This window comes from Balaenoptera borealis, assembly GCF_965194805.1.
Source record: "Balaenoptera borealis genome assembly, chromosome: 9".
NCBI classification, from domain to species: domain Eukaryota; kingdom Metazoa; phylum Chordata; class Mammalia; order Artiodactyla; family Balaenopteridae; genus Balaenoptera; species Balaenoptera borealis.
This window is the reverse complement of record NC_138873.1, coordinates 29,519,703-29,547,644: the sequence shown is the minus strand read 5'-3', so window position 1 is coordinate 29,547,644 and position 27,942 is coordinate 29,519,703. Positions and strand designations below refer to the sequence as shown.

Sequence of the window (27,942 nt, the reverse complement as noted above, 5' to 3'; positions counted from 1 at the left end):
TTCATGTATATTCTGAACCATAGAGTGACCAAGTCCCTCCTTCTGAACTTGAGGAAGAAAGAAGCACATATGTGAAGAGAAAGAGAAAGGATAAATTCGTGACCTTGAATTCCATGAACTACCCCTTATCCTCAAAATAAATCCCTTTTTTCACTTAAGCTAGAGCCAGTAGGATTTTTTACTATTTACAACCAACATCCCAAATAATGTATCTGATAATCTACTAAACTCATCTTAATCACTTCATCCCCAACTTTTGAGCAGACTTCCAAAGCTCATTTAGATACATGATTAAGGGTAGGCAATAAAAACTAAAAGTTACTATAAATTGTGAGATTTTTTTCATTAAAAATATATTTTTCAATAAATATATTTGTAGTAAAGAATTTAACCTTGCCCAAAAAAGAATCTGGCCTTTGCCCTTGGTTCCTCAGAGGAAATCTCTAGGCCCTTGGAATGTCATGCCTGATACAGTGTCTTTGTTTGCCTTGGGGCCCTGAGTCGCTCTGGATAGTCTAACAATGTGACTCAGAGTGGGGGCTGGCTGCATTAGTTAGTAACAATGTATTTAGAATGGGGGCTTTAGGTCATGTGGTATCAGTTGACCTTTGGAGAGACTGAAGACAGAGATCAGCCAGCTGGGCAATCAGTCATGCTTACATTACAATATAATGTAATGCTTACATTAGAATATAAATGCTGGACATCAATATCAGGGGGGCAGCACTCGTTGGCAATATTCAATGCTGATTGTCATACGTTGACACCAGGCAAGTAATGCTGTCCTGCTTCCATGGGGAGAGGACAACTGGAAGCTCCATGTTTGGTACACTCCTGGACTCTGTCCCATGTGTCTCTCCCTTTGGCTGATTTTAATGTATATCTTTTCCCTGTAATAAACCATAACCATGAGCATAACAGCTTTTAGTGAGTCCTGTGAGCCCTTCTAGTGAATTATCAAACCTGAGGGTAGTTGTGGGAACCCCTTAAACCTGCAATTGGTGTCATAAATGATGGTGGCCTTGTGTGTACTCTTCCCTCTAACTTCACAGTTGACTTAGCTTTCAAGATGAATGGTCTTGTTTTGCTTTTATTTTATTAGAGAAAGCAAGCCCTTTTCTAACAGTTATTTTAAAGAATACAAATAGTTTTCAACTCAATCAGAGGGATCCAGATCCTCAAATAGTTTGAATCTTATACATGCTGTTTAAATTGACATAACTGTGTTCACTTTATTTATTACATTTCTCTTTGGCCTCTTTGACCGTGATATTGTTGAGATGAGAAACTGGGTCTTCTTCCTCATTATATTTCCAGTTCCTAGCATAATACAGATATATAGGTGGCACTTAGAAATGTCGAATGGCAAATGGATGGGTGTATGGATGAATAGGTGGATAGAAGGATGGAGAGGTGGATATATGGATATATGGATGGATGGTTGGTTGGGTTAATATTACAATTTTTCAGTTACAGTGAGATGTGCAATTGCCTAGTGAAATTCCTGTGAGTGAGGATCAGAATGAACACATTCCTGTTCCACCCACCCCCAACCTTACCTGTGTCTAGATAGCAAGGTCTATACACAAGGTTAGTAGGGAGTATTAGGGAAAGGCTTCCCTATATCTCTAAATTTTCCCAGGCTCAGAACCAACCTGAATAGTGTGAGAAAAGGAAAAGTTCAAACCAAAACCATTCAATGAACACCAGCCCCTGACATGGTCACAAACAGATAATGCAGTCCTGGACTTCCAGGCAAATGTCTAGGTCAGCATTAAAAAAGTTTTGTGTTGGTTTTTTAAACCTGATATTTAGCTGTTTTCATTGTTACTTCTACTAATACCTTCTATTAATTGTCCTACAATGTGCTTAATATTCTATAGGTTCTTATTTACTCCTCATTTCTACCTACTGGGTTCAATATTATTAGCACCATTTTACAGATGAATAAACTGAAGCTTGGGGAGATTATATTACATGTGCCAGGCCAATAACTGCAAGTGATACAGCCTCACTGTGAAAATAACTCTAAAGTTCATGTTATTTCCACTATACCATATAATTTGGCCTCTTCCTTTTCGTGTGTGTTTAGCACATTTAGCCACATGCAAGAAACTGCTAGAAATTATGAGCAACAATAAAATAAATAAGGTCCTGTGAATAAGGAGCATATGATCCAACATAGGAGAGAAGGAGCGTGCACGTCGGATGGTCCAAAGCAGACAATGAAGCAGGCTGACAAGCAGGAGAAAGCACCACAGTGACCCAGAAATGATCCCTGGTTAGCGTGGCCAGAGAAAAGTTCCTGAAGGGGACAGTATCTAAACTTGTGCTTGAAGAAGCAGGTTTCATAGAAATAAATTTGGGGTATTCCAGGCAGAAAAAACACAATGAAGAAAATCAGGGTAGAACAAAGCATATTAGGGCATACCAAGTAGACCAGTTTGTACAAAGTACACAGTGTATATTTTGAATCAGCTATCTCTCTCTCAATAGTTATATACACTTGGTTACATCTTTTCACTTCCTGGAGCTAAAGTTTTCTCATTTATAAAACCATAAAAATAACACCGAGCTCACTGTTTGTTGTTCTGGTTGAATAAAGGAACAAGAGTGGTACAAACACAATAAATACATATTATTTTTTGTTGGTGGTGTAGACCTAGAATTTCTCAACTGCAGCCAGTTCTGTCCCCAGCTCTGAAATTTGTGGACATGTATGTTGTTGCCACAATGCTTGGAAGATTCTCCTGGCATTTAATGGATGGGCTCAATGAGGCTAAATGTTCTGTAATTCTTGGGACATTATGATATAACAAAGAATGTTCCTTCCTTTGGGCCAATATTGTTTGCATTGAGAAATACGGGAAAGAATAATAAAAGAAAAGGTTGAAGTAAGATGATTTTATATCACTGTAAGCTTTGAATACATAGTTCACTATGATAGACAAGGACGAGCCCATGAACTTCTTAAGCAGGAATTAACAACATCAATGCTTTCGGAAGATTAACATAGGAGGGACTCACAGGATAAACCAGAAGTAGGAGAGACTGGTGAGAATGTTATAAATTGGCAGGTGTCCACCAATGCCTCAGCATGAAGCGCTAGAGGCTTGATAAGTGTGTCATAGGGTCTTCTCAAACCCCCAAGATGCTTGTGGCAGATTAGAAAGGAAGCACTTCTTTTGACACCTTTATGTAAATTACAAAAAAAAAAGGCTCCCCTTCCTCCAGGTGGACACTGCCCTGTGCCGGGATACATGACTTGAATTTTAGCCCCTTTATCTCTTGAGAGAGTCACCTTTTTCAGTGGTGCTGATGGTACACGAAGGGATGAAAAGGAAGGGTCAAATTCCAGAAGGATCACAAAGGAAGAGGTACAGAAATGGGTAACTGATTGTAGCTGGGGAAAAAAAAGAGAAAGAGCCAGAGCTGACTCCTCTGTGAAGCCTGGAGAAATTTACAATGGTGATGCCATCATTAGAAAGACGTAGGTCAGAAAATGTTTGGGAGGTGAGATTATAAATTTAGTTTTAGACATTTTGAGATGAAGGTGCCTTCTGGACAACAAAAAAGAAATGCTTAAGGCCACTGACTACAACAGAGCAAGAAGATTGGGACTGAAGAGGACCGCAGTAGAGAGGTCAACTGCTATAACAAATGAGCACACAAATTTCTAGTGACTCAAACACAATACAAGTTATTTTTGTTATTGTTGTCCATAAAACTGTCCAAGGTCAATATTCCTGGGCAGGAAAAATCTCTCTTCCATATGGTAAATCAGGAACCTGGGTATCTTCCATCTTTGGCTTTGTTTTTCTCCTGGGATCCTTCATTATCATCTGTATCCATCCCGCTAAAGGGAAAAGGAGAGGGTAGGGGAGGCACACCCACCTCTTAAGAACCTTGGCCCAGAAGTGACACATGTATTACTTCAGCTCACATTCTGTTAATGACTCACGTGGCCACATCTAACTGCAAGGGAGGCTAGGAAGTGTAATCTATCATGTGTTCAGGAAAAGAGGACTCATTTTGTGAACAGCCCACAGTCTCTGCCCCAGGGGAGACCTAGCCCTCCTCTCTTTAAGTAAAAGTTCTATGAAGGCAGAGACAATGTTGGTCTTCTCCACTCTGTCTCCATCACCTTGTATAATACATTGCCTGACACCTAACAAGTGTTTAACGTTTGTCAAATAAACGTATAGCTGAAACTATGGGTGTGGAAAACATTTCAAAAAGAGAAATTATATAAAAGAAAGAAGAAAGATAGAGGATATTTTAATAGCAAAAATTATTTTGTATAGTTATTGCTGTTGCTACCATTTGTGGAGGACCTGTTAATACCTAACCTTCACAACAACCTTGCAAGATTGTAGATTCTATTCACCACATTTTAAATATGAGGGAAACTGTACCTCGAAAATGTACACCACTAGAAAAGTTCAGAGCCAGCATTTAGCCCCCAGGTCTTCTGATTCCTCATTCCAAAATCTTTCTAGAACACCAGGTTCCATTTAGTGGGGGGAAGGATGTGAAACCTTGACTATTGTGTTGCACCCTAGAAGGAGAGAGATGTTTTGGGAAAACATGGAGCTAGCGCAAAGGTAAGTCAGGTGACTTGGCAGATTTCGCTTTCTTGGGTTACTCTGGGACATTTTCAGAGCTGCTTGGGAAATCATGAGCCACTCCATATATAACCAGTATTGAATGTCATGCTTTGTTGCTTCATTCAGCAAGCCTTCCCAAGAGAACACCCAGCTGTTGCTGCCGACCTTAACTTGGCCGCTATGTTGTGGTAACTTTGGCTTTCCTGTTTCTAAGACTTTTACCACGTGATGGCTTATTACTTGTCTACCTTCTTCAGCAGCCACCTCTGCTGATGTCACATAAATGCCACCTGCCCCTCAACAATAAGGAAAACAAGTGCCTCATCAACTAAGGTTCTTACCCAGCCTTCTAAGTTTCACTAAGTGAGAATTCTAGGAAACTTCCTATTGATTTTATCTTCTAGAAGTTCCTTGAACCTCTCCACTTTCCTTCTCTTCACAACTTCTGCTAGCAGCTCTCCCCTGAACCATTTTAATAGGTTTCTATCTGGTCTTCCTTTATCTGTTCTTATCTCCCTTGTAATTTATCCTCCACAATACAGCAAGAGTGATTTTTTTTTAAATGTTCATATGGTCTTGTCACCTTTTTGCTAAAATACTTCAAGAACTTTTGCTAAAATACTTTAAGAACTTTCTTTGGCCTTAGTATAAAGATCAAAATCCTTAGCAAGGTTTTAGACCTTGCAAGATCCAGACCTACCTATCTCATGGGATAATTCCTTTCTTAACTTCTGTGCCCTGGACACACTGGCCTTTTTTTGGGTTCTCATACATGCTGTGCTTTCTTCCCATCTTAGGACCATCACTCATGCTGTCCCTCCTTGCTCCTTACCTAGCTGTCTCCTATTCATTCTTTGTATCACAGTTCAACAATTACCTCTTCACAAGGTTGTTCCCTATTGCTTAGTTAAGTCAGGTCTCTCAAGGCACCGTATTTTTTTCCTTTACAATATAGATCACAATCTGTAATAATAGAATGGGGTGTTTGTGTGTGTGTGTGTGTGTGTGTGTGTGTGTGTGTGTGTGTGTGATTATTGGGTTAATGTCTATTTCCTCAACTATTGTATCACCAATACTAGCACAATGCCAGTTGGCACTTAACAGGAATTTGTTGAACGAGGAAATGAATAATTTTGTCATTTTAAAAAACAGAATGTGTTTTTCTGGGGGAACAGTCTACACCATGTAAAACCCTTGGAAAAGGACTTTCAAATTTGAATCATTGTGTCGTATTGTTCCTCGTTTGTAACTCAGGGAGTAATTTTATTTTAAATAAAAAGATTCTGTGGTTGAAAAGTCAATAAATTAGTATGAATCACAGCAGGAACAACAAAAATTAAACTTCACAGTATTGGTGACATTCTCTTCTGAGTATAAATTTGTACTATTCATATAACATTTATTAGTAAAAAGGTGATCCTTTAATGTGCTTTTCTGCTCATCTAGATTTACAATATTTAAAAGTCTTTGTTCTTCAAGTTTTATTTTTCCTTTAAGAATTTTCAATCCAAAAGTTTAGTAAATGAAGTATATATACAGCTCATGAACATATTTTAAGACTTTTGGGAAATACTCAAAACAAAAGCTATTTTCAGGATTAGGAAATAGCTTGTCTGAATATTGCCAAGTGAATTTGGAATAACCCTTCTGTGGGATGCAATGAAAAAGCAAGGCAAGAACTTCAACATTCTCAGTTCAAGGTTACAAGGAAATGTGAACAAAAAGTGTTTCTCATCCTGTTAACACTCAGACACACAGAACATAAAAACGGTGTCTTCTTTCGTTTAAAAAAAATTTTAAACACACAGGGAAACTTTGACCTTTTGCCTTTTAGCTTCTCTGGGAGAGACTCAAATAGATTTTGATCTCTTTTTCTCCTTCTCAACTTCTTACTGTGTATTTAATGACCCTTGGCTACCTGGGCATCCCACTGTATACATATGAAGTGAGTTGGCACTGGGAGAGAAAAGCAAGCAGCCAGATGCTGTGTGTATAATGGGTAACGATGCTGTTATGTCAGGGCTTCCCTCTTGGCTGCCAGCTGAAGGAGAAAAGAAAATGCTTCATTCATAACACGTTACATATAAATGCCTTTTCTAAAAACGGGCAAAGAGAGATGGGTGCTGGCAGAGTCAGGCCAAATAGTTACTCAAGGCAACAGAAAATTCTTAGAGAGGGATGACTACAGCTCTTAAGCACTAGGAACCTTATTCTGAAGGGTCTATGTCTTGAATCAAATGTTTTTCTCTATAATTAAGAACTTCAGAGCCCCAAGGACTATTTTGTTTATATGAAAACTACTAACTACTGTAAGGGTGTTACACATAAAATAAGTGTATTATATAAATAAAATAAAGATTTTAAATAAAATTCAAGTGTTTTTAGGGAGTGATCGCATGCAGAAATAACTTACTTTACAAACTGAACCGAAGACTCAAAGGGAATTTCAGGTTAAACCCAACATGGCGGGGCCAGCGCCCCTACTGGCGAGGTGAGGCACTGCACACTCCAATGCCCGCCTACATTAAGTACATTTGCCAGGAACTGGGCACTAAAGGCTGTCCGGCTCTTTGACCAAGGCTTCCCCATTAATGTACTTGGGCAAACTTCCTCCTAGAAGAACACATCTCAGTTTTTAGAAAAGAGCCTTACAGAGTATACAATCCAGCTCATTCATTTTACAGGTAAAACATTAGAACGTAGAACTAGACATGGGGAAAATACATTTATTCAGTATGCTATTAAATATTATAACATGTATTCACTATGCTACTAAATACAAATAAATCTATTTATTCAGTATGCTATTAAATATAGAAATAAATACATTTATTCCATGCACTAATAATTTTGTAAATTGAAAAATAATATGTTAAAGAGGCTGAAAGAAAGCTGAGTAAGTAATTTTTTTGAGGAAATCTAATGAAGTTCTACTTACAGTTCACAAAGAATGAATACTGTATACAGCAGGAGAGGCCAGCTATGATAAGACAAAGCTAATTAAAAACTAATTACATTCTCAAATTAGCCAAGAAACTACAGCAGCTCTTACTTCAGAAGCAGTGTCTCTTTCCTAAATTTAGCTTCTTTGGAAGTAGGAGTAGTCTAAAATCTTCAATCATGAGAAAACCAAAGCACAGGTTCCTGAGATCACACAGCTACATGAGTGGCAAAATCAGGACTCAGGCCATTTTAAGGCACGAAAAATCCAGATCTTCATTTAAGATACAGCCTCTGTCCTGTATGTTGGTCCCTCAAATCCCATTCTTCTATAATGTTTTCCTTCTTTGAAAGTGATCATAGTATCCTCTATTTTCTCATGTTTGTATAGTACTTTGTATATATCTGTTTCTACTTTTAAGGATTTATTAGCATTTCATTGGTTGAATCATTAATTTTTTATTACTAAATATATAGGTAAATTAAAGACTATATTGGTTTGGATAAGCTAAACTGCTGTAACAAATAGGAAATTTTTAGTGAATTAAAAGCAATTGAAATGTATTTCTCACTCATGCAACAGCTCAGGGCTGGTAACCATGGTGGTGGGTCTCTCTCCTCAACCTACTGTGTGGCTTTTCTATCCTCTATGGATGCAGCATCACCTTCATCTAGCTGGCAGAAGCCGAAGGAGAGCCTAAAGGACCCACACACACACTTCTGAAAAGTCCTAGCCCAGATGTGCACAAGTCACTTCCACTCCAAGCCAAGGGAGAAAGAGAAGTGAATTCTGGGTGCTTGCTTGCCTACTGTCCTTTCACTAAAGTAGAGGAGGGACTGGCCATTGGTAGCTAGCTACAATCTTTGCCACAGTCACTCTCTCAAATCCATCACTTAGGGCTTAAGTCTTAAGTAATAGGGGAGAAGGAATCAAATCTACAGCTTTTATTCCTCGGATTTCTTCAATTTGTCTATAATATATTGAGGTTCCAATCTGACCTAACTACCATAATAATAAATCCCTAACTTCTCAGAGCCTATATCCACTAACAAAGAACACAAAGCTGTGTACAATTAAATATAAGCTTCACAAATAAGATTTAAAAAATCAAAGACATACTCGAAGTCAAACTGAAATTAACTTTCAATATTACCCAAGCACAAAACTTCTACTTATTTTTTCAAATTAATCAGTCAGTAAGTTAAAACACATGCCCTGAACACAGACTTTGCTCAGGGTCCCATCTTCAGCCATGCTCTGAATATAAACAAATACAATATTTGCATCCTGACCTTAAAGAGTTCCCTCTGTAGTCGGAGAACTAAAAATATAAGACAGTATATAATTTCTTTCTCAATTTTAAAATCTGCAGTGCTGCTGTTACACGTCTAAGCTAAAGACACTTCCTTATTATATATAAAGCCTGTCTTTCTTATTGGTTTTTGTTTTGTTTTCTTTTGGATGGTTTTTATGCTTAAAGAGTTTCCTATCAAATATTTCAGGTATATGTGATTCATTCTTTGTCTCCTCTATCACCAGTTCTCATTGTAGACAAAGCAAGAAGTGCCACAGTCTTGGTCTAATTACAGCTTAGCCAAATGAGTACATACTGAACAGTGTCAGCCCAAATCAACAGGCCACCCACCATGAGAGTGAAAAAGAAGACACTGGTTCCTCCCACAGAGAACTGGAAGAGCTTTCGATGGAAACAGGAGATAACTGTGTTTTGTCATTGGCAAGTGCAAATAGTGCCTAGCACAGCGACCCATAGGCCATAATATTTAACAAATATTCCTGAAAGCATGATAGTAAAAAGAAAAACAGTGGTTAGACGGAGGTATGGCACAGTATCTTCCTCCACACTCCCTCCCCATATTCCTGAAGGAGTAATTCTAGGAAGAACCTAGTGGAGAAAAAAATACAGTTGCTTATGGATATGTGACTGGGCTTTTTGAACTAAGATTCAAAATACTTTTAAATTAAAAGGTTGTGAAACTCTTAAGCTTCAAAATATTAAAACATAATACATCTTTTCTACTCCATCCTAACACTCTAGTTTTTCACTTAGCAAAATTCCTACTTAGTTTTTAAGTACTGGTTTAAATTTTGCCAATTGGAAGCAAATAAAAACTTGCGGATGTGCTCTAGATAAGTGATTCTCAAATGGGAGTTGGTAGGAGAATATCAGCATCTCAGCGAGATAATGGAGCTAGGAATGTATGGCTTGGAAAACATCCCCAAACTGACTCTACAACTCCCCCACCCTCATCCTCATTCAGAGCTACCACTTGAGTTGTTACTTAATAATTTAAGAATGAACTGCTGTCATAGATGTAGAAGACTGAAACAAATGTCTGTGAATGAAAACAATGGCCCTTGGAATGTAAATCGGTGCAGCCACTATGAAAAATATTAAGAATAGAAGTTCCTCAAAATATTAAAAATAGAACTATCATATCATCCAGCAACTCCACTCCTGGGTATACAGAGCTTCCTTGACTCACAACAGGGTTATGCCCTGAAAAACCCATTGTAAATTGAAAATATCCTAAGTAGAAAATGAATTTAATAAACCCAACCTGCTAAACATCATACTTTCAACATGCTCAGAACACTTACATTAGCTGACGGTTGGGCAAAAGTTAACTACAACAGAGCCCATTTTACAATGAAGTGTTGCATATCTCATGTAATTTAGTGGATACTGTACTGAAAGTGAAGAACTGGTTGTATGGGTAGAGAATCGTTGTGAGTGCGATTGCCCTCATAGTCGCACGACTGACTGTACTCTGTGGTTGCTGCCACTGCTCAGCATCACAAGAGAGTGTCACTCTGCACATGGCTAGCTGCGTGTCTTCTTTGAAAAGATCAAAATTCAAATGCGAATCACTTTCACACCATCATAAAGTTGAAAAGTCTTAAGTGAAACCATTGTAAATCGGGGACCTTCTATATAGCCAAAGGAAATCAAATCACCATCTCCAAGAGATATCTGCATCCCATGTTCATTGCAGTGTTATCTACAATAGTCAAGACACGAAAACTACCTAAGTGTTCACTGACACATGAGTGGATAAAGAAAATGGATATATATGTGTGTGTGTATATATATCTGTATATATACAGATATATATACACACAATGCAGCCATAAAAAAGAAGGAAATCCTGCTATTTAGGACACCATGGATGGACCTTGAGAGCATTAGACTAAGTGAAATAAGCCAGACAGAGATAGACAGACACTGTATAATCTCACTTATATGTGGAATCTTAAAAAAACAAAACAAAACTGAACTCATAGAAACAGAGAACAGATTGGTGGTTGCCGGAGGTGGAGGGTGAAATGTGGGGGAAATGGGTGAAGGTGGTCAAAAGGTACAAACTCAGTTATAAGAAAAATAAGTCCTGGGGATGTAATGTACAGTCTGGTAACTGTAGTTAACAATGCTCTGTTGCATATTTGAAAGTTGTTAACAGAGTAGTAGTAGGATCAATAACCATATTTTTTACTTAGGAATAAAACCCATTTTTAAGTTCAGAAGTGACTTTAAATTGTTTGTGATTATTTTTTAACATAAGTTCATTGATTACTACCAACTTTTTCTAAGCCTTCAAAATCTACTTGCTACCCTGGTGTTTCAAAGTTAACTTATATTTCTATTATTTTTTTTATGTAAAAAGCAGGACTCTCTCCAGAGTTTAAGATAAACGGCAGACTCACATTTTTTGGTAGTCAAGTACCACTTGTCTCTATGCCTGATACCCACAACATAAAAATTAGTGATTGCAATGATATTAGCCAATGTCTTAAGAATATCATTAATTCAATGGATGATGCTGAGAGTAATGATATTCCAAGATAATAAATTATAGAAGGAGGCATTAAGCCAAATACTGAACAAATAACCAATTTTTAACTGTCTAATATATACAGAGGTTTTAATGAATGACTAGGTCATCTTTGTAGGAACCCATCTCAATTATTAAATAATATCCAATGAACTCCTTCCTTATTCAGTTTGGCTTTGTAAATGTTTATTTGTATAAATCTAAAGTAAGCCAAAGTGCAAGAATATACAATGGGGAAAAATCAGTTTCTCTAATAAAAGGTATTGAGAAAACTGGATAGCTACAAGCAAAAGAATGAAACTGGACCACTTTCTTACACTGTATACAAAAATTAACTTAAAATGGATTAAAGACTTAAATGCAAGACCTGAAACCATAAAACTCCTAGAAGAAAACAGGCGGTACGCTCTTTGACATCAGTCTTAGCAATACTTTTTCAGATATGTCTCCTCAGGCAAGGGAAACAAAAGCAAAAATAAGTAAATGGGACTTACTCAAACTAAAAACTTTTGTACAGGAAAAGAAACCATCAACAAAATGAAAAGGTAACCTAAAATGAAATGAAAAGGCAGCTAAAATTTCATGGCTGGTCATTTCAATTATTCCCCTGAATATATTCTTAAACTTTTCATCCTCCTATGCTTTGTTAGATTTGCTAGGACAACTTCCAACTATGGTTAAGTGTATCTTTCCAACATTTCAAACCACCCCACCTCCAGCTGAACATAGATGGAGAAAAATACACAATTATGTCAAATCTCCAACAGCTCTTACCCATCCTCACTCTCAGTGGGTGACCTTGGTTACTATTTTAATGAGAAAAATAGAAGTAATCAGAAGTTCCACAAGCTGTCACTCCAACTGTGTATTTCCATCATATATCCACATACTTTTTTCTATCCTGTTTCTATAAATGAACTGTATGAGGTCCTATCAAAGCTCAACATCCCCATCTGTGTACCATATCCCATCCCTTCTCAACTATTAAATGTGGTCTCTCCAGCAATTCTCCCCTCTCTCTTCTGCCTCATCAATTGTTTCCCTCCATTTTGGATTATTCCCATCAGCATATCAGTAAGCTGTTATTTCACCCAACATTTTAGAATTAGAATTTAGAATTGGAAACATTTTTGACCCTTTTTCCCTTTCCAGAAACATTTCACCCAACATTTAGAATTAGAAAACATTTTTGACCCTTTTTCCCTTTCCAGCTATCATTTCTCTTCTCCTCATTATAGGAAAGCTCTTTGAAAGAATTACCTACACTTGCTATCTTACTTTTCTCCTACCATTCTCTCTTGAACCCGTCTCATTCGAGCTTTCCTCCCCACTTAAACTGCATCTGTCGGGGTCATCAGTGACCTCCACATTGCTGCATTCCAAGGTCAATTCTCCGTCCTCACCCCCACTTGACTTACAAGCACTGTAGGACACAGATGATCATCCTTGAAGGACTTTTTTCACTTTGCTTCCAGGACACCACACCTCTTGGTCTTTCTCCTATTTTACTGATTGCTCCCTCTCAGTCTCATTTGTTAGTTGTGGACTACTCCAGAGTTCAGTTCCTGGACTTCTTATCTTTTCACTCCCTTGGTAATTTTGTTCAGTCCCAGACTGATGACTCCCAAATGTGTATCCTGAGTCTATACCTCTTCCTTGAACTCTAGCCCCTTATATCCATCTGGCAATTTGAGAGTTCCACTTGGATGTCTAATAGGCATCTCAAAAATCTTATGTACCAAAACTGAACTCCTGGTTACTCCATACACATCCAAAACTTACAACTCTAGCAAGTGTCCCCATCTTAGTTACTGACAACTACATTTGTATTAGTCAGGCTAAGCTGGGTTATGCTGCAGTAATAAGCAACCTGAACATTTTGCTGGCTTCCAACAACAAAGGTTTATTTCTTGATACATATCCTCTGTGTGTATCCTGCAGTTATAATGCACAATGGCTTTGCTCTAGGAGCCAAACTGACAGAGTGTGCTTTAGCTGGAACATTGCTGGTTTTGTGAAGAAGGAAAAATGATGTGGCAAACCAAGTGCTGGCTCTTAAACCATCTATCTACTTATTATGCGTCAAGCAAGTCACATGGCCTCCTAATTTCAATAGGACAGAGATGTATTATTCTCCCACAGGAAGAGACTCTACATTTAAAGAAACTGAAATATTTGGTAAACAGTGAAACAATCTACCCCACCAGTCCTCCAGTTACTCCAGCTGAAACTCTGGCTACTCTCTTTTTCTCAAATCCAATCCATCAATAAATCAACAAATTTATAAACCACTTAGTGCTAGCATCCTGGCTCAAACCACCATCTATCGATTCCTTACTGGTCTTCCCTGCAAGACCAGTAAGAGACAGAGAACAGGGACTTCCCTGGTGGCACAGTGGTTAAAACTCTGCCTGCCAATGCAGGGGACACAGGTTCGAGCCCCGGTCCGGGAAGATCCCATATGCCGCGAAGCAATGAAGCCCGTGCACCACAACTGCTGAGCCCATGTGCCACAACTACTGAAGCCTGTGCACCTAGAGCCCGTGTTCTGCAACAAGAGAAGCCACCGCAATGAGAAGACCGCGCACCTCAACGAAGAGTAGCCCCCGCTTGCCACAACTAGAGAAAGCCCGTGCACGCACAGCAAAAAAGACCCAATGCAGCCAAATAAATAAATAAATAAATAAATAAATAAATAAATAAATAAATAAAATACACAACAGGAAAAAAAAATAGAGAGTGAGAACAATGACTGGATTAGTTAATACTCAATAAACATTTATTTAATGAATAAATTAATGAGTGACACAAACCAGGGAAACTTTTGAAGAACTCCAGCAGGGTTTGATGTAATTTAAAGATGTAACGAAAACTATGGTAGACATTAATAAATATTGTGCAGTCACACAAACTCAAGTGGCTTGCCAAGTTATTTGTCTTGAGTTAGAGAAAATAAAAATAATCTAAGTGGAAAAATAAAATAAAAAACACCAAAAGTGTTATTTCTAAAACTATTTTATTAATGATCAAGGCAAAACAGTAAACTTGCCTATTTGATTTAATACAGACTGCTTAATTTAAATCCAAATTTGAAAGTGTATATATTTTAATCCTTTATCTCTACCAAAGCAAAAAGGTAGTATACCATTTCATAAATAGCTGTACCATTCTTGGTAGAAATCAAAACTCATTTTACCTCTGACTCCAGATTAAAAGGAAAGTCTTTCAGCCAGATTAATTACCTGCTTTCTAGTCTGACTTTGCCCTCTAGTAGGGTTTCTCAACCTTGCCACTATTCACATTTGGGGATGAGTAATTCTTTGGTGTAGGAGGCTAACCTTCGTATTATAGGGTGTTGAGTGGTATCCCTGGCCTCTACGCACTAGATGCCAGTAGCACATCCCCAGTTGTGACAACAAAAAATGTCTCCAGACATTGCCAAATATTCCTGGGGGGAGGAGGGAGTTCATATCAGTCCCAGTTAGGAATCATTGCCATAGAGCTGTGACAAGACTGTAAAGTTAGCACTCCTGTATGAACTCAAGCTGTAACCCATGAAATGCATTGTGGGATTATTATGGAAATATTATACCAAAGCAAGAAAGCAGATCTTACATGTATGATTTAAGGAAATACTGAAAAGTCTTCCCTTGAAAAAAAGCATCCCTGATTTTATTTTTCCATAGCATTACTTTGCTTTTGCATTTTAGAAAGAAGTTACCTGGAAAGTAAAAGTTATTATTAAGCCATTTTGGTCATAATGCTTTAATGACAATCTGGGAACAGAGCTCAGGACCAAGAAAAAGACAAAAAAAAAAAAGAAAAGCTTTAACAGGGAGAAAGAAAGGAAAGTCCACAACATGAGAAGAAGGAGTCTCTGCAGTAGGGAATCTTATTTATTTAAGGAAATACACAAGGTCTTTGTTAATGGTGAGAAACGGAGGATGAACCTCGGAGGGAAAATTCTATTTGTTGACAATATTTAGAATGGTTCTACGCAGTAGTATCTACTTAGGAAAGGGTAAAACTGAAATAATCAATTTAAAATAGTATGAGAGTTTTGAACAATATTAAATAACAAATTTTACCATTATTATGGTCTGTGCTAATACTTCAAGTTTAATAACTGAAAATAAAATTATTAAAAGGTAACTGGAACTCGGACATAAAAGCATTGGTCAAGTCTGAAATACTTCTTTTTGTGGTAGTTTTTTTTTTTTAAAACATCTTTATTGGAGTATAATTGCTTTACAATGGTGTGTTACTTTCTGCTGTATAACAGAGTGAATCAGCTATACATATACATACATCCCCATGTCTCCTCCATCTTGCGTCTCCTTCCCACCCTCCCTATCTCACCCCTCTAGGTGGTCACAAAGCGCTGAGCTGATCTCCCTGTGCTATGCTGCTGCTTCCCACTAGCTATCTATTTTACATTTGGTAGTGTATATATGTCCATGCCACTCTCTCACTTCATCCCAGCTTACACTTCCCCCTCCCCATGTCCTCAAGTCCATTCTCTATGTCTGTGTCTTTATTCCTGTCCTGCCCCTAGGTTCTTCAGAACCTTTTTTTTTTTTTTAGATTCCATATATATGTCTTAGCATATGGTATTTTTTTTCTCTTTCTGACTTACTTCCTTCTGTATGAAAGTCTCTATGTCCATCCACCTCACTACAAATAACTCAATTTCGTTTCTTCTTATAGTTGAATAATACTCCATTGTATATATGTGCCACATCTTCTTTATCCATTCATCTGTCAATGGACACTTCAGTTGCTTCCATGTCCTGGCTATTGTAAATAGTGCTGCAATGAACATCGTGGTGCATGTTTCTTTTTGAATTATGGTTTTCTCAGGGTATATGCCCAGGAGTGGGATTGTTGGGTCATGTGGTGGTTCTATTTTTAGTTTTTTGAGGAACCTCCATACTGTTCTCCATAGTGGCTGTATCTATTTACATTCCCACCAACAGTGTAGGAGGGTTCCCTTTTCTCCACACCCTCTCCAGCATTTATTGCTTGTAGATTTTTTGATGATGGACATTCTGACCAGTGTGAGGTGATACCTCATTGTAGTTTTGATTTGCATTTCTCTAATGATCAGTGAGCTGCATGAGCTGCTTATATGTTTTGGAGATTAATCCTTTGTCAGTTGCTTCATTTGCAAATATTTTCTCACATTCTGAGCATTGCCTTTTTGTCTTCTTTATGGTTTCCTTTGCTGTGCAAAAGCTTTTAAGTTTCATTAGGTCCCATTTGTTTACTTTTGCTTTTATTTCCATTCCTCTCGGAGGTGGGTCAAAAAGGATCTTGCTGTGATTAATGTCATAGAGTGTTCTGCCTATGTTTTCCTCTAAGAGTTTTATAGTGTCTGGCCTTACATTTAGGTCTTTAATCCATTTTGAGTTTATTTTTGTGTATGGTCTTAGGGAGTGTTCTAATTTCATTCTTTTACATGTAGCTGTCCAGTTTTCCCAGCACCACTTATTGAAGAGGCTGTCTTTTCTCCATTGTATATTCTTGCCTCCTTTATCAAACATAACGTGACCATATGTGCGTGGGTTTATCTCTGGGCTTTCTATCCTGTTCCATTGATCTTTATTTCTGTTTTCGTGCCAGTACCATATGGTCTTCTTCCTGGTTCAGTCTCAGAAGGTTGTGCTTTTCTAAGAATTTGTCCATTCCTTCCAGGTTGTCCATTTTATTGGCATATAATTGCTTCTAGTAATCTCTCATGATCCTTTGTATTTCTGTAGTGTCAGTTGTTACTTCTTCTTTTCATTTCTAATTCTATTGATTTGAGTCTCCTCCCTTTTTTTCTGGATAAGTCTGGCTAATGGTTTATCAATTTTGTTTATCTTCTCAAAGAACCAGCTTTTAGTTTTATTGATCTTTGCTATCATTTCCTTCATTTCTTTTTCATTTATTTCTGATCTGATCTTTATGATTTCTTTCCTTCTGTTAACTTTGGGGTATTTTTGTTCTTCTTTCTCTAATTGCTTTAGTTGTAAGGTTAGTTTGTTTATTTGAGGTTTTTCTTGCTTCTTGAGGTAGGATTGTATTGCTATAAACTTCCTTCTTAGAACTGCTTTTGCTGCATCCCATTGGTTTTGGGTGGTCGTGTTTTCATTGTCACTTGTTTCTAGGTATTTTTTGATTTCCTCTTTGATTTCTTCAGTGAACTCTTGGTTATTAAGTAGTGTATTGTTTAGCCTCCATGTGTTTGTATTTTTTACAGATATTTTCCTGTAATTGATATCTAGTCTCATAGCATTGTGACTGGAAAAGATACTTGATACGATTTCAGTTTTCTTAAATTTAGCAAGGCTTGATTTGTGACCCAGGATATGATCTATCCTGGAGAATGTTCCATGAGCACTTGAGAAGAAAGTGTAATCTGCTCTTTTTGTACGGAATGTCTTATAAATATCAATTAAGTCCATCTTTTTTAATGTATCATTTAAAGCTAGTGTTTCCTTATTTATTTTCATTTTGGATGATCTGTCCATTGGTGAAAGTGGAGTTTTAAAGTCCCCTACTATGATTGTGTTACTGTCGATTTCCCCTTTTATGGTTGTTAGCATTTGCCTTATGTATTGAGGTGCTCCTATGTTGGGTGCATAAAAATTTTCAATTGTTATAGCTTCTTCTTGGATTGATCCCCTGATCATTATGTAGTGTCCTTCTTTGTCTCTTGTAATAGTCTTTATTTTAAAGTCTATTTTGTCTGATATGAGAATTGCTACTGTAGCTTTCCTTTGATTTCCATTTGCATGGATTATCTTTTTCCATCCCCTCACTTTCAGTCTGTATATGTCCCTAGGTCTGAAGTGGGTGTCTTGTAGACAGCATATGTACGGGTCTTGTTTTTGTATCCATTCAGCCAGTCTATGTCTTTTGGTTGGAGCATTTAATCCATTTACACTTAAGGTAGTTATCGATATGTATGTTCCTATTACCATTTTCTTAATTGTTTTGGGTTTGTTATTGTAAGTCTTTTCCTTCTCTTGTGTTTCCTGCCTAGAGAAGTTCCTTTAGCATTTGCTGTAGAGCTGGTTTGGTGGTGCTGAATTCTCTTAGCTTTTGCTTATCTTTAAAGGTTTTAATTTCTCCGTCAAATCTGAATGAGATCCTTGCTGGGTAGAGTAATCTTGGTTGTAGGTTTTTCCCTTTCATCACTCTAAATATGTCCTGCCACTCCCTTCTGGCTTGCAGAGTTTCTGCTGAAAGATTAGCTGTTAACCTTATGGGGATTCCCTTTTATCTTAATTGTTGCTTTTCCCTTGCTGCTTTTAATACTTTTTCTTTGTATTTAATTTTTGATAGTTTGATTAATATGTTTCTTGGCGTGTTTCTCCTTGGATTTATCCTGTATCGGACTCTCTGCGCTTCCTGGACTTGATTGACTATTTCTTTACCCATATTAGGGAAGTTTTCAACTATAATCTCTTCAAATATTTTCTCCATCCCTTTTTTTTTCTATTCTTCTTCTGGGACCCCTATAATTCGAATGTTGGTGCATTTAATGTTGTCCCAGAGGTCTCTGTGACTGTCCTCAATTCTTTTCATTCTTTTTTCTTTATTCTGCTCTGTGGTAGTTATTTCCACTATTTTATCTTCCAGATCACTTATCCGTTCTTCTGCCTCAGTTATTCTGCTATTGATTCCTTCTCGAGAATTTTTAATTTCATTTATTGTGTTGTTCATCATTGTTTGTTTGCTCTTTAGTTCTTCTAGGTCCTTGTTAAACATTTCTTGTATTTTCTCCATTCTATTTCCAAGATTTTGGATCATCTTTACTATCATTACTCTGAATTCTTTTTCAGGTAGACTGCCTATTTCCTCTTCATTTGTTTGGTCTGGTGGGTTTTTACCTTGCTCCTTCATCTGCTGTGTATTTCTCTGTCTTCTCATTTTGCTTAACTTACTGTGTTTAGGGTCTCCTTTTCGCAGGCTGCAGTTTTGTAGTTCCCATTGTTTTTGGTGTCTGCTCCCAGTGGGTAATGTTGGTTCAGTAGGTTGTGTAGGCTTCCTGGTGGAGCGGACTGGTGCCTGCATTCTTGTGGATGAGGCTGGATCTTGTCTTTCTGGTGAGCAGGACCACATCCGGTGGTGTGTTTTGGGGTGTCTGTCAACTTATTATGATTTTAGGCATCCTCTCTGCTAATGGGTGGGTTTGTGTTCCTGTCTTACTAGCTGTTTGGCATATGGTGTCCAGTTCTGTAGCTTGCTGGTCATTGAGTGGAGCTGGGTCTTAGCGTTGAGATGTAGATCTCTGGGAGAGCTTTCACCATTTGATATTACATGTGGCCGGGAGGTCTCTGGTGGACCAATGTCCTGAAGTCGGCTTTCCTATCTCAGAGGCTCAGGCCCGACACCTGGCCAGAGCACCAAGACCCTGTCAGCCACACGGCCAAATACGTGGGGAGCTTGTTGCCTTTTGGGAAGTCTGAGGTCTTCTGCCAGTGTTCAGTAGGTGTTCTGTAGGAGTTGTTCCACATGTAGATGTAGTTTTGACGTATTTGTGGGTAGGAAGGTGATCTCTATGTCTTACTCCTCTGCCCTCTTGAAGGCGTCCTGAAATACTTTTTAAATCTACTTTTAAATGAACTCCTCAGGTCTCAAATCTTTAAAAAAAAAAAAAACCTTCTTAAGCCTTTTATGATGAAAGTTTTTTTGTTTGTTTTCTTTTTTTCTGGTAATTGTTCAATTCTCAGATTTAATGTTTTTCTTAAAAAGTAGTAAGATAACTGATTATGCCAGAGAGAAACTCTTACTATGTAAACAGAACAACCAGCAATGCTGGCTCACTTCTTTGGAAATCAAAAACAAGAGATTTTAGACAGACATTTTAAAGCATTTGGTGATTTTCAATAAATAGTCTTTTAACTACTTATAAAAAATTATCAACTTATTATACTTTATATTTCTCTCCAAAGAAAAGCATTCCAGCATTGAAATACATATGGTTTCTATGATTTAAATCTATTTTTTAGTTATAAATAGTAATTGGGGGACTGGAATAAAACAATGTAAATGCACATATCATTAGAAATTTTATTCCAGTTTGTGGAGTAATTTAAATCTCCTCAACTTCATCTACTTTTGTAGTGAAGCTACATTCAAGGAGCAAAACTGGTTCATCTGAAGTTTCATTTTCTATCTTCACCCTGAAAAAAGTACACAAATAAATTACAATAGGATCAAAAGGCAGAAGTTAATGGATAGTTTTAAAACTTCGTTGATCTCTTGGGTCTACAAACTGGATAAAAATTCTCTAAAATTATGCCCCAGTCACAATTACATGTACTTTAAAATCCTCTTAGGCTGACATTTAAATATATATTGACAACCAAAAGAAGATGTGCCTTCATTTGTTTCAAAAACTCTTGAAACATGCTTTTGTTTAATATGTCATTTTTACATGTTTACATTTTATACGATGATTTTAAAAAATAATTTTTAAACAAAAAATAAGAAAAAGCTCCTCCATCAGTAGTCTGAATTGAGGCTTTGAGTTTCAGAAGTAAACTGTGAATACAGCCCAAGTGCTCAAGTATCCGTTAATAGAGGATCTCCGTTTGTCTGCCAAAGCTGATTTTTAAAGAAACTGTGTTAAGAAATACAGCAAAAAGAAACGTGCAAGAGCTTCTTGCCAAACTGCTTGCAATGTGCATATTCTTGAGTGATTTTTAAAGTCTCAGCTTTTATTTAGCTGTATTTCCAACTGTTTAGTTAATCTTTATTGACTTGTGTATAATTCTCAGGAATAGGAATGTATCTGTGACTTGAGGGAAGTTTCCTGGTGTGCTAAAATGGCCTGTTTACTTTCCTTTGCTAATTCTCATGCCTAGTGAGGGATCTGGAGGTTTGGAAGGCCAAAAACAGTCACCTGGAATACTGTTCCCAGGGGAGTGGGTTACATCTTCTACACGCATGCCCTATTCAAATCCTAGAAAGAGCTGTTTTTGTTTTATTTGGGTTAGCACTGGTCAATTCTATTGTTTGTCACTAGAGTTAAAAACCAAAAGCTCTGAAGACAGCCTGTAGGACAGGAAAAAAATGAGCCAGAGAAACCATGAGATGCATGACACAAGTGCAACTGTAAGTTAGGACACTGTGATGAGTTGAACACAGAGATAATGGGGTAAATGTGGTTTTCGATTGCACAGTGACAAAATATTCAAACTAAAACTATCTCAATCTGAATTATCAGTACATACATTCTTGCCAAACAAAAGCAAAACAAACAGAAGAAAACAAAAATTTGTGCTGCATCCCCATCTCAGTAATGTCAAAAGCCCAAGCCATATCATCTCCAATTTTAACCCCCCTAAACATGAGCATCAGTCATGAAGTCTTGTTGATTATGCCTCAAAATGTCAAATGAATCCTCTCCTCACCACTTTCATTGTCACTGTCTTGCTTAAGGTTTTATCCCTTTTTCAGCCACATGTATCATGACAGTCTCTACATTTCAACTCACACTCTTGCTTCAACAGACTAAGTGCATGGACTAGAAACACTATGTACTGTTTGGCTGCTCCTTCAGTTGAAGCTTAGTTACCTCTATTCATCCTTCAAGGCCCCCTGCACCCCATACTTGCAGAAGAATTAATCCCTCTCTTTTTAGCGTCTCCTTAGTAATATATTGGTATTGATACCATAGTATTACCACGTGCATTATACTTAGATGAAGATAATTTGTATTTCTCTCGTTAGACAAGGCTTTTTACTGAGAACAGGACTTATTCAATTTTCTGTTTCCAACCCCTGTAACAGTGTCCAACATCTGATTAGTGGTCCATAATTTATTTTAGTTTAAATAACCAAGTGACCACAGAACAACTGGTTAAACAACAAAGTATGAAAAGTAGCAACTTGAGGTAAATGTATTCATGGATAACTTATTTAGGATCTAGTTTGGTTTCAGTGCTTTTCACAATCTTTATCCATGCTTTACAATACTTGTGTAAGCTAGGGATCAATTCATGTTAGAAGAAACTCAAGGAAGAAAGTGACCTAGAGTGAAAGCTTCATTCTTAGTAGGTGTGCTTGATAAAACATCAGCTCCCCCATCCTAAAAAGTGTGCAGTTCTTGCGCATCGTGTTACCTTATGCCTTATGTTATCTCAGAATGCAAATGAGAGCTATTCCATGAAACAACTTCAGTCAGCATTGAAGCAGCGTCACAAAGAAAGCTGATGATAGAAAAAATTAATAGAATTCACTTCCTGTATGTTAAACCTGCTCTTATTTTACATTGAATTTATTTCCCTAAATAGAAGAGCTTCCCATATGCCATTTACATGTTTCATCAGAACAAGAAATACCGGTTGGCTAGAACTATAATGGTATTTTCTTTTCCTCAACGTGATAGGAAATATTTAAGTACCTCTCTATGGATCCTTTTCTAAATACTGTACATAACAGGTTAAGAAACCACGAAAAATCTTTTAAGTATTTATAGCGTCTATAAATAGTAGCAATATTTAACATTTAATACTATTATAAATGTTATATGTATTTACTCAAACATTACTAAAGCCCTTTTAGTGAAGAATTATTTTTAGCTGCACTTTACAGATGAGGAACATAAAGGTCAATAATTTGAAAGTGCTAGGAAGTGGCAGAGCCTGGAATCCAACCCAGCGTGTGTGGTTCCAGAGTCTATGCACTTAATCGCCATCTAAGTTTTGTGGGGAGGGGAGCAGGGGGAGTGCAGAAATGCTACCAAGTAGTTCTGCCAAATTACATTATTCAGTAGCAACATGTATACCTTTAAATGCTTTTGGTCTTTCCACTTTTAAACTGTCCGGTATATAAGTTTATGTGTATATACATACATGTATATGTTTTACTCTGAATTATCTAGAATCTTTTTCCTAGGATGGAGAAATATACAAAACATATCAATACATTTTGAAGAGGAAGGGAGTAAAAAAACACTTTTAAATATTCTAGAAGTCTTAGATATTACAAGTTTAGATATCATGAGATTAAAGAAAAATAACCACAATTTTAAAAACTGTCCTAGGAACAAAAGAGGTGGGAGTTCAGTACGCTAACATTTGAATTCTCAGTCTCGGGGGAAATTGAGTTTTCATGAATGCTGTGAGCCCTTCTCCATTAGCAGTGAATCCTGAGCATCCCCTGCCTTCTCTTATGCCCTCAAGTGAGAACTGAGTTATGACTGGTTGTCTTCGGAAGAAAATGACTATTCCAGGACATGAGATGGGGTGGGGTGGAGGGGTGGCTAAGGAAAGGCCTGACATGTAGCTTGTAAATTGCAGCAGCTGTGGCCTGTTTTCACTAATATCTGACATGTTTCTTTGGCCACTCGCCAAATTGAGCTGTACCCAGCACTTCTCCCATCCTTCCTGGGCCTCCAGGATCCTTTGTAACTGCTACTTGAGACTTCAGTCCACTCCAAATCAATTCCCTCGGTTCCTTCCTCCCCTTAATGTGCAGGCATCCCACCCTAATTAATTAACCCAACACCAACTTCATCCAGGACCTTCCCACACTTTGCCCCTTCGTGCAGCCCAGAAACATCAGCACATTCCTTACTTCATCACTTGTCAACTCCCTTTCTGTTAAAGACCAGTGTCCCCTTTCCCTGACCTGGCCTCTGATTTGATCTCACTTTAAAGTATCCCACTTTAAGAGACAGTAACAAAGGCTGCCTTTTTCCTGTTTGGTTTGTTTATTCACGTTCACCCGACCTACTATAATTAAAGACCAAGAGACTTAGAAGAAGAGCCCAAGAAGATACTTTATGCATTTGATATGTGGATAAACTCCAATACTGGATTTGTAATGAAGCCTCACTTTGCCTACTACTAAATGTGTGACCTTGTGTGAGTGCCTTAAGCTCTTGTCACTCACTCAAATACTTATCGGGCACCCATTACTATACTGGGTTCTGTTCTAAATGCTGGTGCTGCATTTTTTAAAAATAACAACAAAAAAAATACCTGTCCTTGGTGAAGCTTATATTTGAGAGAGGGGAGATGACCCCTCTCTAATGAGTTTTATAATATAAACAGACATTCAAGAAAAAATACAAAGAATAAGGGAAGACGAACAGAGAGTGTCAAGATTTGGGGTAGGAGGAAAAGTGGCAACTTGCAATGGAATAGTCAAGAATTACCTGATGTGACATTTGACTACATCTAAGAAAGTTAGGGAGTGAGCCATGTGGATATCTGGGGAAAACGCATGCCCAACAGAGGAAAGGCCTGAGATAGTGCAAAGGCCCTGAGATAGGACGGCCTTGTCTGGAGTGTTGAAGGAGCAGCAGAGAGACAGCTATACCTGGTGGAGAGCCAGCAAGCAGTAGGAGGTGATGTCAGAATATCAGGGGACTAGAACACGGAGGGCTGTGGATGTGATGATAAGGACTTTGGTTTTTACTTTGATTGAAATGGGAAGTCACTAAAGGGTATTGATTAGAAGAGTAACATGATTTGATTTACCTCTAAGAAAACCTCAACTAATTCCTCTATAAAATGGGGAAAATAATGTGTGGTTAAGAGCAGAGTGCCTGCTCAAATCCCAGTGCCACCCCTTACTAGCAGTGTGACTTGTAAACTAATCATTTGACCTTTCTAAGCCTCAGCTTTCTTAGTTTAAGGGAGAATTGATAGTACTTCCTATTTTCTAAGGTTGTTATGAAAAATAAATTTAATAGTACATGTCGTCAAGGTGCCGAGCACAGGGCCAAGCACATGGAAAGGCCCGGTACTCGCTACTATTCTCAGGCTGGTGAGGATCAGGTGAAGTGATGTGTGTGGAGTACTTGACATGTTGTCCGGCAAGATGAGCACTTATCCGTCACCCTAGCATCGTCCATTACTAAATCATTGGCTGTTTTGAAATAACTCTGTACATTTTAAAATTTTATAATACCATCCTTAGAAAGAGAGTAGCAAAAGTTCACGGATAATTTTCAGATCCCTCAGAGGACTGATATAGCATTAACTGAGTGCTTCTGTTGAAAGTACTCTTCTAGGCATTGGAAAGTCATATGTACTCAGGTGAAAAGGAATATATATAGATAGAGTTAGAGATAGATAGAGATTCAAAGATACAGGTAGGTAGGTAGGTAGGTAGATAGATATCTTACATTTATATAGCTCTTAAAATATATATAACTTTGAAAGGAGGAGCAAGAGTTAATTGAGACAAGTTTCTATGTTTGCTGACCTCTGTCATGTGGGAAGAATAAGAATTGAAAGTAAGAAATGTGAGTTATCAACTCCCTGGTCACATACCGGATCTGGAACCTACTCTTGTCCATCGCAGGGATTCCTGCCTTTGGCTGCAGTTGGGGGTATTGGAGGCCTAGTGAGTCTTCACAGCTGTGCTTTATTATCCCAAAATTATGGGGTTTACACCTCATTTCTTTCCTAGGACTTGGGCCACTTTAGTCTGAGGGAGTGTATCTGGTCTCCCTCTCCCTTGCCCACCACACACACACACACACACACACACCCACTCCCAAAGCAAACACACATCTCCAAAGCATAGGTCTCTTTGGAAGCTCAACTATATACCCTAATGTGGTTTTAACAGTCCCTCATGAGAAGAAACAAAGATCAAGGCAGAAGCGTGCAATAGAGTGAGTTCTGGTTCTTTCCTCCCCTTCATATATCACCTTCTCAATGGACAGACAAAATTTCGTGTTTTTATTCTCATTTTATCTAGGGAAAAAAACCTCTTAAAATCAGGTGGAAAAATATCCTTGTCTTATTGCCGCTTTTTTTCTAGTAAGCTGTTCTGCACAGGGCCAGGTAATACTTTTAGAGGATTTAAGCACCTACTTACTTTGGTGCCCGGCTTAGCTGGTGCCCTGAGAGGCCTGTCTTTATCTGTTGAGGAATCCAGCCCAGATTCTGGAGAACCAAAGTTTGTGCTCTAGAATGCTCCCTCGCTGACTCTTCCCCTAGCAGTGATCAATTGCACTAAAAGCCAGTTATTCTCCATCGCTTTATTTTAATGGGAACCATCAAACCATCAAACGAGGTAGATAAGAGCAGGGAGAAGTGATATTTAGACTTCTAAAAGACAGAGATGCATGATTAGAATAATAAATTGCAAAACGTCAAGAAACTGGGTGCTGTTTTTTAAATACAGCCTTAGAAAGGGCACAGTTAGGAATGTTAATTTCAGGGGTAGTTCACTCCTAGATATATTCTATTCTGTTTATGCAAAGGCTTGACCTTGTCTGCAGGGACAAGTAGGGGAGGGGGTTGAGAACATACAAGGTAAGAGGCTCAGTCGTCTTGATCTTCACTTGAGAAGAAAATGTGGCCTCTTTAGATCTCGGGTAAGGATCCCTGCAGTCCATTTTTCCTAATACACTCCCACCCTGGGAGTGAGGTGTGGTGTGGAGGGAGAGGGTAGCAACTTTAACTTGACAATTCACAGCTCCTCCTCGTCTGCAAGTTTAAGTCATCTCTTTTGCATAAACATCCAAGCGTTGTTTTTGCTTTGTCTCTTCCGGGCAAGGCGGGTCTCTTCTAGTTCTACCCCTCTCCTCGTCTCCTCCAGAGGGCGCCATTTCCACAGGGACCTCGCTGTGAGTTTCTGGGTTTGGGGCTTGTTTTGGGTGGGGAAGGAGCTGTATTGCATCTGTGCCTGGCGCCTTTGTGCTGTCTCTGGTCCCTTGTTCCCTGGGCACCACGCGCGCATCCTCTGCCGAGTCGGGGCTGGATGGGAGCGCATGGCCCTCTCGCTCCCGCTGTGTTGAGATGCGGGGCGCTCCACGAGGGCGCCTCTGCCCGGCCGAACCCGCAACCCGCATCGCCCTCTCCTCATCAGCTCTCTCCCGAGGGTCTAAGAGGCCCGGACCTGGAACTTCTACTCCAGGAGAGAAGCTGGGACATAGATGTCCCCAGTCCCTTGCGCCTTTTTCCTCCTCCTGTTACCAGCCGAGGATGGAAGGGGTCGACTTTCCTTTCTTCCTGGTAGCTTCAGTCAGCCTCTTTCCTGGATCCAATAAGACGGGGAAGGAGCAGGGAGGGAAAACTTGGCTAGCTGATAAGGAAACATTAATTGGGAAATATGTCCAAAACATCACACTTGTTAGCATAATAGAGTACTGATGGCCTCTATAATGAGGTCGCCGCTTATAGGTCTTATTCTGGCACTATGCTGGGAGCACCTTGAGAAGAGGGCTGCTTCTATTCTATTTTTGTATCCTCAAAAGCTACAGCACATAGCCCAGTACGTGGCACAGAGTGGAATGATTGATAATGATCTAGGTCAAGATTTGGGTGAAGTTTTCATCTTTGTGTTCTGACTTTTATTTGAGTTTAACCCTATAATTGAAAGTGAGGAAGACAAATATTTACTATTTTATTGAAAATCTCTATTTCATAACCCTATTCATATACCCAAAAATATTAGTTAAGACCATGCTAGCTAAAGCATCTATTTCTTGTTTGTTATCAATAACATGGTGGAGCATTTTTGCTTTCTAAAAACTTTTAAACATTCCAGAGAAATCTGTCAAAGTAATTATTACAGCGCCCTA

At 38.3% G+C, this 27,942-nt stretch overlaps 1 protein-coding gene across 19 annotated transcripts in view; it reads right to left on the bottom strand.

Annotated features, from left to right (window-relative positions):
* Positions 1-27,942, bottom strand: part of LOC309635014 (uncharacterized protein) — a 165,887-nt gene that overhangs the window by 56,252 nt on the left and 81,693 nt on the right. Inside the window, exon 4 of one of the 19 annotated variants that reach the window (XR_014248573.1) lies at positions 25,144-27,727. The exons of the other annotated variants lie outside the window; for them this stretch is intronic. The gene's annotated coding sequence lies outside the window, so the exon portion shown is untranslated. Of the gene's footprint in view, positions 1-25,143; positions 27,728-27,942 lie in introns of those variants that run through there. 19 annotated transcript variants of the gene reach the window in all.